This window comes from Callithrix jacchus, chromosome 10 (genome assembly GCF_049354715.1).
Source record: "Callithrix jacchus isolate 240 chromosome 10, calJac240_pri, whole genome shotgun sequence".
NCBI lineage: Eukaryota > Metazoa > Chordata > Mammalia > Primates > Cebidae > Callithrix > Callithrix jacchus.
In genome coordinates this window covers 9,606,225-9,626,154 of record NC_133511.1, presented here as the reverse complement: position 1 = coordinate 9,626,154, position 19,930 = coordinate 9,606,225, and the positions used below count along the sequence as shown (strand labels likewise).

At 37.0% G+C, this 19,930-nt stretch overlaps 1 long non-coding RNA gene across 2 annotated transcripts; it reads right to left on the bottom strand.

Annotated features, from left to right (window-relative positions):
* Positions 1-14,803: 14,803 nt before the first annotated feature.
* On the bottom strand, positions 14,804-19,609 carry LOC144577956 (uncharacterized). 2 transcript variants are annotated; one of them, XR_013522798.1, is made up of 2 exons: positions 19,371-19,609; positions 14,804-15,245 (listed from the first exon to the last, which is right to left on the bottom strand). It is a non-coding gene; the product is annotated as an uncharacterized LOC144577956 (long non-coding RNA). The 2 variants fall into 2 exon arrangements; XR_013522799.1 differs by lacking the exon at positions 19,371-19,609 and adding an exon at positions 17,445-17,584.
* Positions 19,610-19,930: the final 321 nt, after the last annotated feature.

Below are 19,930 nucleotides of genomic sequence, written 5' to 3'. Positions count from 1 at the left end.
CTCCAGCTTTGTTCTTTTTTTCTGAAGATTGTTCCAGTTATTCTTCGTGGTATTATATGATTTTTAGGATTTTTTTCTACTTCTGTAAAAAAGTCAGTTGATTTCAAAAGAAGACATGCAAATGGCCAAGAAGTATTTGAAAAAATGCTCAGTATATCTAATGATCTGGGAAATGCAAATCAAAGCTACAATGAGATATAATCAGCACAGTTAAAATGACTATTAACAAAAAGACAAAAAAATAATGGGTACTAATGAGAATGTGGAGAAAGTAGAGTGCTTTTATAATATTGTTGAGAATGTAGAGAAATGCAGCCATTGTGGGAAATTGTATGGAGAGTCCTCAAAGATTTGAAATAGAAGTTCAGGAAGTTCCTTATATATTTTGCATATATACGGTTGAGTATATATACAAAGGAAGGGAAATCAGTATGTCAAAGAGATATCTGCATTCTCATGTTTATTACGGCACTGTTTACCATAGCCGAGATATGAAATCAACCTAAGTATTCATCAACAGATGAATGTATAAAGAAAATGTGGTATTTATACAGCAATGAAATGTTATTCAGGCATAAAAATAATAAAGCCTTGTCATTTGCAGCAACATGGATGGAACTGGAGTTCACTATGTTACATGAAATAAGCCAAGCACAGAAAGATGAGTATCACATACTCTCTCTGATGTGGGAGCTAAGAAAGTGGCTCTCATGGAGATAGAATATTGAATACCAGAGTCTAGAAAATGGGGAAGATGAAGAGAAGTAGGTTAATGGGTCTAAAAATATAGTTAGGGATAGGTGCACTGGCTCACACCTGTTATCCCAGCACTTTGGAAGTCCAAAGCGGGTGGATTGCTTGAGCTCAGGAGTTCGAGACAAGCATAGGCAACATGACAAAGCCCTGTCTCTACAAAAAATACAAAAATTAGCCAGAAATTGTGGTGCACATCTGTAGTCCTAACTACTTGGGAGGGTGCAGTAGGAGGACGGCTTGAGCCTGAGAGGCAGAGGTTGCAGTAAGCTAAGATCACGCCACTTCACTCCAGCCTGGTTGATAGAGCAAGACTTTGTCTTAAGGAACACATGCACACACACACAGACACACACACACACACAAAGCAAAAAACAAACATACAGTTAGGAGAAATAAGTTCCAATATTTGATAATACGATAGGGAGAGTATAGTTAATAATTGATTGTATATTTCAAAATAGCTAAAAGAAAAATAAACAAAAATAAAAGAAAAACAAGCAAAAAAATAGCTAGAAGAGAATAACTGAAAATAATAATAAAAAGAAAAGATAAATGTTTGAGGTGACGAGTATCCCAATTGCCCTGATTTGATCATATTTTTTTTTTCTCTGAATGAGCAAATTCCCTTCATAGCTCAGCAATTCTTTTAATTAGTTCTGAATTTTTTGCATCTGGGTTCTGAGCTTTAAATATGGGTTGTTCTTTCGAAAATCAAAGGTAAGACATCATAGGTTTCTTTGGATAACTAGCTAAAGCAGATGAAAACCATTTAGGTAAATACACAAAACTGAAGGGTAAGTACAGTCAACTTCCACAGCTCCACTCTGGACCTTCACTGAGTGCTCAGCTTTGGAGAAGGGCACCACACTGGCGAATGAGGCAGTGACTGAGCCCCAATGTTGGAGAGCCTCCTGGCACAGAAAAAACCCCGTAGTGACAACCAGAACACTCATGCAACCCTCCTGAGTTTGTTATCAGACCTGCCACTTGCAAGGCACTATGGTAAGTTTGGAATAGGAAGAAATTACCTCAACATATAAATGCTATCTGTGAAAATCCCACAGCTAATATATTCAATAATTTTTTTAAAAATTGAAAATCTTTTCTTCTAAGACCAGGAGCAAAGCAATGACTCCTTACTCTTCTATTCAATACAGGACTAGATGCCTTAGCCAGAGCAATTAGACAAGAAAAAGAAATGAAGAATATCTGAATTGCAAAGTGTGTTAGTCTGTTCTGGTAGTGCTATAAAAACATACATGAGACTGGGTAATTTATCAGGAAAAGGTTTAATGGGCTCTTATAAAGAGGTTTAATTGGCTCATAGTTCTACAGGCTGTACAGAAAGCATGACACCAGCATCTTCCTGGCTTCTGGCAACCTCGTGGTGGAAGGTGAAGGCAGATCAGGCGTATCACATGGTGAGAGTGTGAGTAAGCGAGAGAGAGGAAGGGTGCCAAACACTTTTAAACAACCAAATCTTGGGGGAATTCAGAGCTAGAACTTACTATCATCAAGGAATGGTGCTAAGACATTCATGAGGGGTCCTCCCTGACAATCCAAACACCTCCCACCAGGGCCCACCCCCAATAGTGGTGATTACATTTCAAAGAGAGATTTGAAGGGACAAACATCTAAACCAAATCAGAAAGAAAGAAGTAAAATTGTCTCTGTTTGCATATGGTATTATCTTGTAAAAAACTTTAATGATGCCACAAAAAACCTTATAGAATTTGGTAAAGTTACAGGATACAGAGTCAACATATCAACATATAAAATTCTGTTCTTTCTATAAACTATCAACTACCCAAAAAAATTTTTAAGAAAACAATTTCATGTAAAATGTCATCAAAATAATAAAATATTTAGGCACAAACTTAATCAAGGAGGTGAAAAACATACACTGAAAACTACAATTCAGTTGCAGCTTTTTATAAAAGGGACTGATAAATTTATAAACCTTTTTCTTGTTGCCGTTTTCCTAAAGTAAAACTAAGAAATTATGTACTGGATCTATGCATATCATTTTATGTTGCACAGAGTACAAATTTTAGGCTTTAATTTTACATTTCCTCATTGTGCGTTTTAAGATCAAACATTTTGTTTCACAGTTTTTTCCTTTTTAAAGTAAGGCTTTGTATTTTTTTCTGAATTATTTTATCTCTTGTGAGCATATTTATCCAGAAAGAAAACTTGTGTTGTATAAATTTTAAGATGAGAAGTCTAAAAAATGGAACTCTCCAAAGTCTCTGAAATTTGAAACACTTTGCTTAACATAAAAAAGTCTGAATAAGAGACAGCCAACTATGGCCTTTGGGCCAAATCCAGCCTGTTGCTTGCTTTTTATGAACTGTGAGCTAAAAATTGTGTTTAAATTTTAAATGGTTTTACAAAATACTTTCATGATACATGAAAATTAACATATTTTGTGTCCATAAACAAAGTTTTATTGGAACACACACACACACACACACACACACACACATTTCTATTTCTATTTTCTCAAGAATTGTATAATGAATGATTATTGAATTTTATTGAATGGTTTTCTGCATATACTGAGATGATGTATTTTTATTAAATTCTGTTAATGGGGCGTGCCACACTGATCGATTTTTGTGTGTTGAACCATTCTATACTAGAGATAAATCCCAATTGATCATGGTGTATGATTCTTTTAAGGTGCTACTGAATTTTGTTTGCTGGTATTTTGTTGAGAATTTTTACATTTATGTTCATTAAACATATTGGCCCCTAGTTTGTAGTGTCTTCAGCTTGGGATGAGGGTAATTCTGGAATGAGTTCAAATATATTCCCTCACCTTTAATTTTTCTTAAAATTAAGAAAAGAATTGGTGTTAATTCTTATTTAAATGCTTAGTAAAATTTACCAGTGAAGTGATCTGGTCCTGGACTTTTCTTTGTTGGAAGGCTTTTGATTACTAATTACTAATTCAATCTCCTTGCTGTATAAGTCTGTTCAGATTTTTGGTCTCTTCATGATTCAGTTTTGATAAGTTGTATGTTTGTAGAAATTTACCTGTTTCTTCTAGATTATCCATTTTGGGGGTGTATAATTGTTTATAGTATTATGTTTTTTATTTCCATGAAATCAGTTATAATGTCTTCTTTTTTATTTCGATTTTACTTATTTGAGTCTTCTCTTGTATTTTCTTAGTTAATTGCACTAAAGGTTTGCCAATTTTGTCAAAAAAACCTCTTAGTTCTGTTGATTTTTAAAACTGTCTCTTCTCTATTTAGCTTATTTCCGCCCTAATCTCCACTATTTTCTTCCTTCTGTTAACTTTGGGGCTAGTTTGTTATTCCTTTTCCGGTTTCTTGAGGTGTGATCTTTTTTCTTTTTAAATGTTAGCATTTATGACCATACACTTCCCTCTTAGAATTGCTTTTGTTACTACATTCCATGACTTTTAATATGCTGTGTTTTTGTCTCAAGATATTTGCTAATATCTGATTTCTTCTTTGACTCATTTGTTGTTCAAGGGTTAGTTTTTCATTTACACATATTTGTGAATGTTTTAGGTTTCCTTCTGCTATTGATTTATAGTTTCTTTCCATTGTGGTCAGAAAAGATATCTGTTATGATTTCAGTTTTTTATGTTTGTTAACAAACATGTTTGATAAACATCTCTATGGTAATTATTTTGAATCATCTGTTAGGTAATTCATATATCTCTTTTTCATTAGGGTCAGTTTCTAGAGCTTTAACTTGTTTCTCTCTTTGGAATGTGTTTCTCTATTTCTTCACTTGTCTTGACTCTTTGTGTTGGTGTTTTTGCATTTAAAAAACACCTGTATCTCTTAGTCTTTATGCACAGGACTCTACTAAGAGAAGACCCTCACCAATGAGCCCACCTAGTAATTCTGGAGCCTTCTCAAACCAAAAAGTAAATAAAAAATAAATTACAAACTGTGGGAACATTGTGGTTAAGAATAACAAAAACGATAAATGATAAATATAACAATTACTTGTCTATCAATCAAAAAAGTAGTTAGAAACAATGTTATAAAGTTATCTGAGTAAATTTATCTATATTATAAGACTGATTAATAATAAATGGGAAGGTAACCATTGGAGAAAAAAATGAAAGTACTGAATACTTCATCTTCCCTATATTGGAATATATTCCATATTCCAATTATTAAAAATAATTTTGGTTATAGATTTTAGCAATTAGATAAAAAGTATGCAGAACATTAAGATAATCAAAGTGGAATTAAACATAAAATTATTTTTAATTATTTGGTAAGTCCTTCCAATAATTGCATTTAACTGTTACATAACAGCTGAAAAACTACCACATTTATTTTATGAAGATATCATCATTCTGATACCAAGTCTCGTAAAAACACAAACACAAATCCTATGAACAGAAAATATTCTAGGAGAATTTACACTATAATGTGTTGGGCAGCGGGTAGTTTAGTGTGCATTCTGGTTGTCAAGGATAAAGTAGACAGCAATACGGTTCAGCCTTCAAACTGTCTACTGCCTAGTAGCAGAAAGATGTCAACATCTCTGGAGACACATCACGTAGGCTGTGTTTTTCATAGAACGTATGTTTCTGTGTCTGTGATGTAAATCTCTAGGTATGAGCTGCAAGCCTTTTTTCTCCCTCTTTTCACTTCTTTAAGTTTTATTATAAAAATTAATATTACTAGCAATGCATTTAATTAAACTTATATAACATATGCAAATTGCAGTACTTCGTCCTCCCACCCCTTTTTAATTCCCAGATGAAATCACCTTTAATAGTTTAAGTAATTTTGGAGGATATACTTTTATTTTTTATTATTATTATTTTTTGAGATGTAGTCCTGCTCTTTCACCCAGGCTGGAGTGCAGTGGTGTGATCTCAGCTCACTGCAACCTCCACCTCCTGGATTTAAGCAATTCTCCTGTCTCAGCCTCCTGAGTAGCTTGGCTTACAGGCAAACACCACCACCCCTGGCTAATGTTTGCATTTTTAGTAGAGATGGGTTTTCACCATGTTGGCCAGATTGGTCTTGAACTCCTGATCTCAGGTGACATACTCGAGACTGGGCAGTTTACAAAAGAAAGAGGTTTATTGGACTTATAGTTCCACGTGGCCTGGGATGCCTCATAATCATGGTGGAAGGTGGTAGATGTGTCTCACATGGCAGCAGACAAGAGAAGAAAACTTGTGCAGGAAAACTTTCCGTTTTAAAACAATCAGATCTTGTGAGACATATTCACTATCGCAAGAATAGCTTGGGAAACACTCACCTTCATGATTCAGTTCCATTCCACTGGGTCCCTCCCACAACATGTGGGCATTGTGGGAGTTACAATTCAAAATGAGATTTGGGTAGGGGCACAGCCAAACCATATCAGGAAGTAAAATTTCTGAAAACCAACAAGTCAAATAAGATTGTTTTCTACCTGCCTACTTGACTAAGTAGTTCAATGTAAAATTCTAGATGGAAAATAATTTTCCTTAAAAATGTAAGAGATTTCTCCCCTGCTTTTCACCTCGAGGGTTACTGGTATGGTGTTTGGCAACATTTGGATTCCCTATGCTATTGGTAGCCCCCTTTTTGTCATTTGATACTTTTAGAATGTTCTTGTTTTTATTTTACGGGGCACTTGTAAGTTCTTTCAATCTTCAAAGTCATGTCTTTTGTTTCTGTGAAATTTTCTTGTATTAATAATTTATTAATTTCTTCTCTTCCATTTCTTTTGTTTTCTTACTGGAGCTCTCATCGTTCAGATATGTAATCTGGTTGGATCTTTTAGTTTTCTCACATTTTTTCCTCTATTTTCTATCTCTTTGTGTTTTTTTGTTCTGCTTTCTAAAGAATTTCTTCAATATTATATTACAGTTCTTTTTTAAAAATCTAATTATAATAATCTTTAATTTCCAGGAGTAATATCTTTGAAGACTTTAATTCTATGTCTTTAATGAATTTTTTCCTGCTGTTTTGTATATTTCTGTAAGTTTATTATTATTATTATTTAAAACAAGAACTACTGTTTTTAGAGCCTTTCCTCTAATATCTGGTGGTCCTTGACTGTTGACTTCAAGAGTGAAGCTGTTAAAATTGAACAGCAGAGCACATAGTGATAGGGCTCACTGAGAGTGACTTGGTGAGCCTGGGAGATCTTCACCAGCCCACAGCTTACCTTTTGGCTGACTAAAAGGAATCCTTCTATCTCTTCCCTGGAGGATACAAACCTGTCTTCCAGCATAACGAGAGCAGAGCAGGGGATGCAAACTTCTCTCAAAGTATCTGCTTTCACTATAACCCTGAACCATACCTTGGTTTCAGGCACAGAGCCACCTTCTTTCAAGATCTCCAGAGGATAAATAGCTTGATTTCTGCTGGAGTTGAAGAGGGGAAGTCATCTGACTGTATGAACTGGAGCCAAGGATCAAATGTCTTCCCAAGACTTGTGGATCGTTCTTCCTATCCTAGTTCCAATTCCTGCTTCCTCGAGTCCGTCAGCATTTTGCGTTACCCTCTCTAAGCCCTTAGGTTTCAGCTTTCTCTGTTTTACTGTTGGTTACGGTTTATTTCAATTCTAGTCTTCCAAAATATTGTTGACATATCTGAGATCTTTTCTTTCTTTCTTTGTGTAATTGAGGGCATAAAAGTTTTTTAAAAATCCCAATTTTTTTAGAGAAAGAAAGTAAAAGATAAATGTGAGAGAGATAAATGTATGTTCTATGTACCGCATTCACTGGCAGCCAGCTGCAAGTCTGTCATGATTTAAAGACAATATCAAAATCTGCTCATGCACTTTATAGGCCTTTTTAATGGAACTTTATCTTTTTCTGGAAAGCAGAATCTTTAGTTAGTGTTCACCAGATCCTAGTATTTATTCTGGCAATAATCTGTTTGCAAAATTTTGAATTACTATACATAACAAAAATCAAAGTCTTAGCTATGTTTCTAATATAGTGTAAAATAGTTAATAAATTTTTCTCTTGCTTTACGGAGTTTTTATTTTCAACAATATGTGAAAATCTTACAATAAGATCTTAAAAGCCATAGAGTACATCCATTTAACAATATGTAAGATGGATTTTCTGGAAAGTTTAACCTCTCTCTGAAGATGTAGCAGATGTTTGATACATCAGTCATATGCTAGGGGTGAAACGGGGGTTAAGACATTAAATGTTACAGTTTAGACAGTTCGTGGGGGACTGGAGTAGCACGGCATTGCTTTAGAGATGAAAAAAATTGAAGAAAGGAAAGATTAAATGATTTGACAAAAATAATACTTTTAAGTTTATAGGAGTTGGATTAAAATCTTTGTTTTCAGATTTCCGGTTTAGTGCCTTTTCTTCTTACCCAGATAAACATTCTGTTAACACAGTTAAGGAACCCAAGTAGGAAGTCCTCAGTATATTTCAACAGAATTTATTTCACATACCTGGTTAAAATGATACATAGCACAAAAATCCTGTGCCTTTAACCGGGTTGCGTACCTGTCTCAAATAGCCACTACAAGTCATCTCTAAAGAGGTCATTTTTCATCACAGGCACAGGCACGGTACTTCTACTGCAAAATTACCATTTTCATGAATGAGTGTTTTTTTCTCCTGAACTGACCAGTTAGTACGTAAATGCACATAGCTCTTTGTAATGAATGGAAGATTCGTCTAGAATATAATTTCAGCTAATATTCTTAAGATCAGAAATATGTAGAATGCATTATTTATTGTTTTCATCCCTCTGCCTATATGTTTCCTTTTATGGAGTTATGAAGAATTCAAAGATGATGGCTGCTATACAAGTGCAGGTTGCTGTCAGTCCTATGGAAAATTAAAGTCGAATCCTTTCCTGGTTCATCTGCCACCTTGGGTTCATCAGATTTCATGCATTTGGTGTCCAGATTACCTTGATTCTTACATCTTTTCCTACTGATTTTGATTCCACTGTCCCTCTTATACAAATTAATTAAAATCCACTGTACTTAATAATCTTTCTGTACTTTCTTGTGTATTCTCCCAAACTACATTTTATATTTAGAAAATACTGCTAACTCCATTTCTTTCTCTCATGCTGCCCAAACAAATAGCTCCAAAACCTCCGGTGCTTCCAAGAATCTCTCTTTCATTTACCTCCTCACTATGAAACTTGCCTTCTCTTTGCATGAAAAATAAATTTTAAAAGACTTGGTTTTGTTAGCATCTGATTAATACATCTTCCCTACAGCCCGACTGCTATCACTGTGGCCTTCCACTTCTCACAATGAAATCTTAGAAGGCATAGAATGCATCCATTTAAATTTATTTGTAAGACTTCTGATCACATCTGAACAAATATTTTTTCAGATCTAGACTGTTTTCTATTTTCACTCCAGGGCTAGGCTCTTGAATTCCCACCTGTAGGCTCATTCCTGCCTATATTGTGGGACTCAGCACTTAGCCGCCTGCCTGATGCTAGTGGGGCATTCCGCTTCTTAAGGTTGGGCTCCTGTCTCATTTCCAGGTCCCAGTTTTTCCTGTTTGTGCTTGAATCCCGGTGAGTGGATTGCTCTTCGTCTTTAACAACCACTTTGGAGTGCTCTAAGACACATTTCTGGCGTTCTGCCTTCATCCTTGTTCATGTAATTATGGTTTCTTTCCAGTGTCCCAGTGTCTCCTAGACGGAGACTCTGCCTTGTTTCTGGTCAGGTCACCTCCTAGGGATTAGAGCTCATTCCTAACGTCAGTCTGGTGGTTGCGGCCCTGGCACTGGCCTTCTCTCATGTTGAAGGCCATCACTCACTCCGATATTTGCTTCCTACACTCCAACGACTTGCTGGGAACCCTATTATTCTGTTGAGAATATCTCTTCCCCTGAATTGAAATTTAAAAAATACTGTACTTCTGGAAACCTGCACATAGCTCTGGAAAGGAGGAAGAGGAAAGGTAGAAATGGAGGTGGACAGGAAGGGAAGCTTATTACATGTTCCCGGGATGGTGCTAAGCTCTGTTACATACTATTAATGAACTCTTTTATTCCTATAAGAATTCTGGGAAATTGCTGAGTTTTCCATCTCATAAGGAAAAGAATCCCCCACATGAGCAGACTGTTAGTGAGTAAGAAGCTGACCCAGAAGTCAAATATAGGCCCTTTGCTTCTAATTCTCTGTGGTCTTCTCGGCAGACCAGGCAGAAACTTGCCCAGTTTGACCAATTTTGGTTTTACAATTTGTGTTTTCCTTCTTCTCTCTTTCAAGTTATATCATGTTTGCTATTATAAAAAATAAAAACAATTTAGAAAATATTATATAATGACAAAATTCAAAGTCAGCCTCATTTTATAGTCACAACACATAATGAAAGTTTTAAATAATGATGAAACAAACATCTATACATAAAACTGTCCATAGTGAAACAATAGCGAAAAAGAACATCAGTTAACTAATAAGATTAGAAAGAGAGAGATATTTTTTGGAGTTGCTTGGAAGACGTACTGTCTTGGCTATATTGATTATGGCATGGGTTTCTAAATCATTTTCTTTGGACCATTAAGAAAGATATAAATTACTATACATGATTAATGGAATCCCACAAGATTCTTGAAGAAGAACAGCAACTCTTTCTTAACTGATATTTATTTTAAATAAAAGGAAGTGTCTGTAATTGCAAACCCCAAATTAAAATCACATCAATGACATTAATAAACATCAATCCTATCCTTCATTTTCACTGTCAGTGCTTATTTATTCATTCACGGATAAAGATTTTAGAGAAACTAACTGTGGGATTTCTAAAGGAGAAATTCTGGAAAGTCTCATGAAATCACCTCCAGCAAAGACAAGGCCCTTTTGACCACGGTGGATTAAAACGTGGGGTAGACACTCTTGTTTTTTTATCCTTGGTGTCTGACCTAGATCTTTCTAGAGTGGAAGGTAGGTGAGAGAGAGACAAAGGCTTTATCACCTCATGTTGCAATCACTGATAATGTCTCTACTTTAAAATCAGAAAACTAGTTAATTCAATGGGAGAAAAAAAGTCTGTGGAAAAGTATATTTGGTATACCTTGGGGGGAGGCATTGTTTAGATGAAAAGAATTACATGCATGTGCAAAGTTTTTGTTTAATGGTTTGTTTTCATATGAAACAGATACACCTGGGACTACACAGGAAGTTTAAGAACTCCCAAAAGGTAGATATTGCATATGTGATGCTCTTTGCATTCTAGCACATAGTAGAGTAGGCACTTAAATATGTTTTGGATGAATGAAAACCATATGGGTCAGAGCACAGGCTTAGTAATTCTATGAGCTTTGTAATTATGAGGTGTGTTTATGCCAGTTTGGCTATGAGATAGCCTCAAAATCTAACCTGAATCCAAACTGACCTCAGGGGTTGGTTGTGCTCTCGTCTCTTTCCTATCATTAGGGCAAAGGGTTGGTTATGCCTTTTGGAATAACTGCTATCTGCTCCCAATTCCAGCCACAAACTTGAACCAGGTGAGCGGAAATGAAATTGTGGAGAAAAAATTGGAAGTGCTTTGGCATGAGGACTTTCTGGTGAATGTTAGAATTTCTCTGCATGGGCAGGATAGGGAACATTTAGAAATGGTGCACTTAGGGACAATGAGAAAACAAGTTCTTTTTCTTTCTTGGCAAAAATGAAAGGAGTGATTTACATAAAAGAAACTAACAAAGAGCCTGGCATGTGGAATGGGCACTTAATAATATTAGTTCCTTTCCCTTTTCTTTATGACAAGGACAAATATTTTTTGGTAGCATCTTGGTTGTGTGTGTGTGTGTGTGTGTGTGTGTGTGTGTGTGTTGTGATGTGTTTGGAGGAGGATTCTAGGCAAGAAAAGAATGAGACAATTTTATTCTCAAAATATGCATCTGTGACAGGATACTGCGTTGAACTTCAATTGCTTTGTTCTCTGATGTCTCTTGTACAGTCCCTTCTAATCTCATCTTGGTGATAAGCTAAGCCTAGCCACACATACCCCTATTGCAAAAATTTAGAAAGGAAGATATGATTTAGTGCTCAGCCTTTGAGTGCCCAAGTAGACACTTGAAGCCTCTGGCAGAGATAATAGCTTTGAAAAAAATGGTAAGAGAATGTTATTGCAAGAACCTGGGTCTTCTGGAAATTGAGAGCAGGAAAGTGACTTAAACAGTGGGTGTTGAAGAATTGGCGATCAGTGAAAACAAGGAGATTAATAGTCCCCAACTGGGTGCTTCCTTTGGCAGCACATGTACTAAAATTGAAAAGACTCCTCAACTGGAAGAGTGAGGAGCAGATTAGACATAAATCAAGAGCCAGAGATGCTGATGGGCGTCTCTAACCAAAAGACGGCTTCAAGAGCTGAGAGGAGAGGGATGATGGATGATGAGAGCCTCCTGTAAGCTGTGGAGTCTGAAAACAGACTGGAACCCTGCAAAGTGGGATGTGACCTGAGTCCTGTGTCACAAGGCATGAAAGCAATAAGATCACCCCAATTCTCCCATACTCTGAGGAAGGCACAAGTGCTGGTGAGCATGGAGAGCTGGTGGGCTGGAAGGGGGCCCACAGCTGGGACGATGATGTGGTAGGAACTCATATCCCAAGTGGGCGCCTCTGTGTGGAAAGGGCCATGCCCATGGGCCATATAGGACTGACCTTCCTCAATAGATGCTTCCCAAGGCAGATGACTGTGACTGAGTCTTACATCCACTCCTCTCCCAACACTCACATGCCAACGATCTATGATGCGACATTGTCTTCCAGTATGTCAAATTAACTTCAAGGAAAAGAGAGGTTAGGAGGGAAAGCCTCGCCTACAGGGCCTGCCACCAAGTGAACTGTGCCATGAAATCAGAACTTCGTTTAGTTATAAAAACATAAAGAAAAATATGTTTTTTAGATATCTTGGCCCATACGTAGGTTTAAAAAATACACCATAGTTGCATACATAAAGGTTGAATATACAGTAAGTATGGTCTAGGTAGTAGAGATGACCCTGATCTGAGTGGCCTGGGGAATGCATTTGCAAGCGGAGGAGAAAATCAGGATACTTTTCTTCTTCAGTGCCTAATGGTGTAAGATGGTAGGGGATGGGGGTCACTGGGAAACTCTGGGAGGCTTCTTGCTTGATCTGAAGACAAAAACTATTATGATACAGTTAAAAAAAAACCTCTGTGTAGGTCAAATTATACATGTCTTCAGGCCAGAAACAGTCTACCCGGAATGCAGATTTTATAATACTCCTGGGTTCTCTCATTTAACAAATATATTACTATACTGTAATTTAAAAAATGCATTGCATTCAAGAAAAATACCCAGGCTCTATTAAGGTTCCACGGTTTCTTTATTTACACATTGAAAAGAGGCCTTTAGATTTTTTTTTCTCCTTCATTTCCTATATTCAATCAGTCACAAGCCTGGTAGTTTCTGTCTGTTGACTGTCTTTAGAATTAGATCTTTCTCTCTTGAATTGTGTTTTAGTCAAAACCAAGGACTTTTTCTCTAGCCTGCTAACTAGTTGCCCTTACTCTAGTCTTCCTCCTTGGCCTCTAATCCAGCCTCTTCTTAAATGATTATATTGCCCCTTCGTTTAAAAATTTTAATGACTTTCCACTGCCTACAGGGATTAAGCGGCCAAAGAAGGGCAGATGCCAACACCCTCTGTAGCGACAACTTGGAAGTCTATTGTATGAATAAATAAACTCTGAGAACTTTGGTCATAGATCCTATTTAACCCTTAGTATAGCTCAGACTGGGTTTATTAGACATGAGACAAATTCTGTTTTTATTTATTCATATAATTCTCAATTCATACTTGTGGATTTGTTTATCTACTATGATGTGCCAGGAACTATGCTAGTTACAGATTTGTAAAAATGAATAGAGCACATTCTCTGCCTTAGATGATCTCAAAATAGAGTAGGAGACACACACAAAACGATGATTAAAACATGATGTGGTGGTCGGGCGCGGTGGCTCAAGCCTGTAATCCCAGCACTTTGGGAGGCCGAGGCGGGTGGATCATGAGGTCAATAGATCGAGACCATCCTGGTCAACACCGGTGAAACCCCGTCTCTACTGAAAATACAAAAAATTAGCTGGGCATGGTGGCGCATGCCTGTAATCCCAGCTACTCAGGAGGCTGAGGCAGGAGAATTGCCTGAACCCAGGAGGCAGAGGTTGCGGTGAGCCGAGATGGCGCCATTGCACTCCAGCCTGGGTAACAAGAGCGAAACTCCATCTCAATTTGCTAATCACTTTTTTCTGCATTATATAATTTTAATTTTAAAAAAGCCTATGAAGTAGATCTGAGTTTTATTTTACAGATGAGGAAGATAAAGGTGCTTTGCTCAGGGTCACACAACTAGTAGAGCGTGGATTCACATTGAATCCTATGTTCTCAATGCCCAATGTTACAATGAAGTGGGCACAAAGTGCTGTAGGAACACCGGGTGCGGGACCCAGGAAAGTCTCATGCGCTCATGGAAAGTGCAGAGGGATGGCGACGCTGCGAACGCAGGTGAAGACATTTTATGAAAGGATTATTTCAGGATTACTCCATCCACCCGTAATGGCTTCATCGTTTATTTATTCTCCCTCTTCCCTGCCAACCATGTCTAAATATTTCTCCTGGCTCTGTGTGTTGTTTTTAGCTCTTCCATTCCCATTGCTAACTCGTATTATTGGACAGTTACTTCTTTAAAAAGATTTCCAGTAGCTTCCGTGCTCTTCTAACATTGGCAGGGGTGGGTGGGTGTATGGGGGGGAGGGAGAGTTAGGGTTCTGATATTCAAACACTGAGCTTTTTAGTCTGTTCAATGGTATCTTGAAAGTAGGAGTTGGCAACCAGTGAAGCCAGAAATGATGAAAGACATGTCTTGTCTCAGGTCACCTGGACATGGTAAAAATCTTCCAAATTCATTTGAAATCATACCACACATTTGACTTCATGCAAAGAAAAATGACTTTACATTATAGCATAACTGATTCAACTGTAATTATTGATTTATTAATCTAGCGAAATAAAAATACTTTTTAAATGAAGCAATAAAAGACAAAAGATTGCAAATAAATGTGGCTAGAGTAGCACAAATAGTTGTATATAAACACGCTTTTATTTTTTGAGGTTGCTGAAATATTTTATTTCTGACATTCTTTTGAAAATTATGATGATGAAAAGCTACAGTGAAAATATTTTAAAAATTTTACTTGGAATTGCTTTAGCTTTTTTATTATTTTTTAACTTTTATTTTAGATTTGGGGTACATGTGCTTGTTTGTTCTATAGGTAAACTCATGCCATGGGGGTTTATTGTACAGAGTATTTAGTAACACAGGTATGAAGCTGAGTACCCAATAGTTATTTTTTCTGATCCTCTCCCTCCTCCCACCCTTTACCCTCAAGTAGGCCCCATTCTGTTGCTCCCCTCTTTGGGTCCATGAGTTCTCATCATTTAGTTCCCACGTATAAGAACATGCAGTATTTGATTTTCTGTTCCTGCATTCGTTTGCTAAGGATCATGGCCTCCATCAATGTTCCTGCAAAAGACATGATTTTGTTGTTTTTTTTATGGCTGTGTAGTATTCCTTGGTATATCTCTACCACATTTTCTTTACCCAATCTGCCAATGATGGGCATTTAGGTTGATTGCATGTCTTCACTATTGTGAATATTGCTGCAATAAACATTCACATTGCATGTTTTTATGGTAGAATGATTCATATTCCTCTGGATATATACCCAGTAATGGAAATGCTGGGTTGAATGGTAGTTCTGTTCTGTTTTTAGCCCTTTGAGGAATTGCCACATTGCTTTCCACGATTGTTGAACTAATTTACACTCCCACCAACAGCATATAAGTGTTCCCTTTTCTCCCTGTCAGCATCTGTTATTTTTTGTCTTTTTAATAATAGCCATTCTGACTGGAAACACACTTTCCTTTCTGTTGAGTTGAATTCTTACTTTGCTTCTGAAAAATCTAGAGTTTCCTTCCTCCTTTCCTTTTCCTACTGTATTCCACTTTGCTCTTCCTTCTCTTCATGCTGTTTCTGATCTTTGCCTCCCGAGAAGCAAAATATGGCCATCTTAAGAATAAAAGAGTAGTTTTTACAATCTCAGAGGCTATATTCTGACTAGCATATTTCAGAGATCTCTGTTTACCAGGTTTCACAAAGGCAAAACAGGCCTGAGTGCTGTCACGTTCCTCTATTTCTTCCTATATGCCTTCTCATATTTGACCTGGAAATATATTATTCATCTCTAATATTAGCAACAGAATTTCACCTAAGAGTTTCCAGCTCATTTTTATTATTAGGTTGGAACTGCTGGTGTTTTGGGCACGAGTGGAGTCTCAGAGAACAGAGGATTCTGAAGGAGAGCTCAGGGCATGCAAGGATACTTTACTAGATAATCATCTTCCCCTGACTACAAACTCAGATGAAGAAAAACCACAACAGGGGATTAACGCCTTTCAAAGCCCACAGGATTTCATCAAGTTAAATATTTATTGTTTTCTTTCCTGTGCATTGATGTTTTTTCATTTTCGTGTGAGTACACATTTCTTTCTTGTCCTTTATTTAACTCTTTGAACAAAATGAAATCACTCCCAGCTGTCAAGTTTTTCTTCAAAGGTGGTACATTTTGGTGGGAATAGTGCTGGAAAAAGAGAGGAATGAGGGTTCTACATTCAGTGCTACAACTGAAGAGATTTTGGAGGCAAATTTCTCCGTGTCCTAGTGCTCTGGCTGCCATAACTCAATACCACAGACTGAATGGCTTCACCAACAAAGATGTATTTTTTTGAGGTCAGGGTGTCATTGCGATTGGGCTCAGGTGAGGGCTCTTTTCCTGGCTTTGTAAACAGTTGCCTTCTCACTGTGTGGTCACTTGTGGGACACAGACACAGAAAAAGTTCTCTTTTTTCCTTCTGTTATAAAACCATCAGTCCTATTAAGATCCCACTCTTATGGCCTTTTAAAACCTTAATTACCTCCTAAAAGCCCTATCTCCAAATATTCATTTACGGGTTAGGGTTTCAACATCTGAATTTTGGGTATACACAATTCAGTTCCTTAGCACCCTGTATCTTAGTTTCTTAATTTAAAACATGCTTAATAATAACTTATGTAGCTCAAAAGGTAATGATACAATGAGATAATCGCTGCATATGAAAGTTACTTGCAAGTTGTAAAATCCTATGCAAATGGAAGATATTAATCATAAAAATATTATTGAAGGAGTATACATATAAATAAAGAGACCAATGTATTTATGACTTCTGAGTTATATACAGATATCCAAAAAATCCCTTGACTATCTCACCTCAGTCTAGGCAAATATGGACAGCACTAGCTATTAGAATGTCCTAAATATACTATGTAAATGAATGTGTAATCCTTTATGTAGATAATAAAATATTTGTTTTTGTCTAAGTAATTAGCTTCAGAATACTTAATAATTACATCTTGGAGCCCTTCTAAATTCCATTCCACATGTCAGTGCCAATTGCTATAAAAATAACATTTAAATATCACAAATAAATATCACAAAAAAGGCATCCGCACATCTAATCCCTTCCACAGCAGACTTCCACTTGCACTGCATCTAATTCATGTAAATAATAGTAAAAAATGAAAAGCTTTGCCACTTTAGTTTCCTTAATTATTATTATTCTTGCATATAGCCAGTATAACCAGTGCTGCGTGAAATAAGAAAAAATACATGGGCATAAGACTTACAATTTAGACAGGTGATCAAACAATTCAAATATGAGAACACAGATTTAAACAATTGTTAGAATTTTCTTGCTTTGCTTCCTTGGGATGTCAGCTGTTTTTAGAGCTGTTCACCAGTGTCTTGAGCAACCATTTTGGGGGTTAAAGTGGACCTGTGCCGCTTTAGAAAAGCTGTGCTCCAACTGACTTGCTTCCTGTTTCTGTGTTAGGCAATATGGTAATTAGGAAAAGATATACTCAGAGGGAGGGTCTCCTCCTTCGCTGAAACCCAAGGAAAGAGCATCTCACAGGCACTGGGCATTTTGCTCTTTTATTCTTTAGAGATAACTGGGCACATTTATAATAATAATAATAATAATAATAATAATACATGGTCAAATTCAGCAGTTCCTAATCGGAAGTTCATGAAAGGCTTCATGGGATCTCAAAAGTCCACAGCTTTCAATGGACTCTCAAAAGGTCTATGACCCAAAAAGTCGCAAAGCCACGACAATAAATGTCAGTTAAGTTAGTGTGTGCTGCCTTCCCATAGGGCTTTAAAAAATGTTATATATTGTTAATAGGAATAATTTTTTAAAGAAAACTACAGCATACTACTATGTGTAAGACACTATGCTTAATGCCAAGGAAAATTCAAATATGAACAAGATATATGGCCCTTACTCTCAAAGGCCATAGGATCTTGCAGCAGAGTTAAAAAATTCATACAAACAATAGGAAAACAAGACAGATTGTGAGAAAAACCATAGAGCAGGCATAAATAAATTCTTAAGGAAGCTGTCAAGGAGATTAAATGTCCATGGAGAAGGCAGTGTTTGAATTTGGCTTTAAAAAATAAATGAGATTTCACCCGCTGTAGTTTGGAAACAGCATAGTAAATTTTTGGATATGCCAGGTTATAGAGTATTTTAAAATGCCTTGTAAGAAAGAAAAGTAAATAAAAAATCTGTATCAATAGTCTAGATCCAAAAGGAATGGAGCCTAAAGTAAAACATCACTTCCTTAGGGATGGAGACCAGTATGTATAGAGATGAATGTTGTACGTGGGTTTAGCATTAGCATATTAGAGAATTGTGAGGCAGGGAAGGAGATTAGGAAATACACGCAAAACATACGATAGAATATTGCATTGTTAGAGTGGCTTTTATAGAGGAATTGGACCTGATCCCCTAGGTATAAAATGACCAGCTTTTAAATAATTACCTACTGTCTAATACCTACGGATATTCATTAACACTTTCATTATGGGTTTGATGGAGGTTCTCTTACTGTTCAGATGACTTGGAAGCTTATGAAATCATTGAGGGAGAATATGTTAGAGAGGGAGGAGATAGGGAGGGTGTGTACTTGTGTGTCAGGAAGGAAGATTAGGGACAATAACAGGGGACAGAAGAGATGAGAGGGAGCAGGAGAACCAGAGGGAGTAATGTTATGGAAGCAGAGATGGAAGAAGGAAATAGTGGTCAACAGTGTGCACAGTTTTGAGCGAGGCTGAAATGCATGTAGCCTAACAAGAGGCCATCGGATGTGTGGAGTGGACTTTGCTCAAGACCCCAAAGAAAGCAGTTTGCATAGAAAGGTAGGACGGAAGCCATACATAAAGAAGCTGAGGTGGAGATACCCCAGCTGAGGATACGGAGAGATGAGTGTTGCCCATTACACAGGAGGCATTTTATGGTGAAATAAAGGCAACTGCTCACTTGAATGAGAGGGTCAAAGGGAAATACGCAGAGAAAGAGCAAGAGAGGGAAACACTGAAGATGTGTGTGTGTGTGTGTGTGTGTGAGAGAGAGAGAGAGAAGATAGGAAAAGAGAGAAAAAGATGGAGCAATGAAAAAAATTTTTCAAGGAGTGGGAGAGTAGGAAAAGAATAAAGATGTAGAGAAATTCTTAGAGATAAAGGTTAATAATATGATAAATTGTACTTACCTTCTTTGTAAAATTTCTGCTTTTGTAAAGAGAATAAGTCTAGCATTAGAAACTCAAAGTTGTAGAAAGAGTTACGACCGCCACTAAATATTCCGTAGTAAAAACAGTAAAAGAATTCCCGCACAGCAGTGAGGATTAGCTGAGCTATGAGAGCATGAATTTGCCGTGTTCACCAAATACCCGTTTCTAGCCCTCTTCTGACACCACTCAGCAGCCAGAAAGCCAGAGCAGAAGCAGACGAGGAAGTGACCCTGGGTGACAAATTAATATGGGAGGCTAGGCAGAAGGTCAAGCAGAGTGAAGTCCATTGGGTGCAATCTGGATCGTTTCATGTGAACGGGTCCCCTGTCCTGAGCTTGACTGTCAGTATCTGGAGATGGTGTAGCTCAGAAGTTAAGAGCACAGGCTTTGAGGTTAGGATAGACTTGGTTGAGAACTGCAGTTCCGGGAGAGATGTGTAAAACTTGGTCCTATAAAGGACCAATTGTAAAATGCAGTTACCCTTTTTCTGGGAGATGGGGTTAAACTTACTTGTGATTAAGAACTAATGATTAAAACGC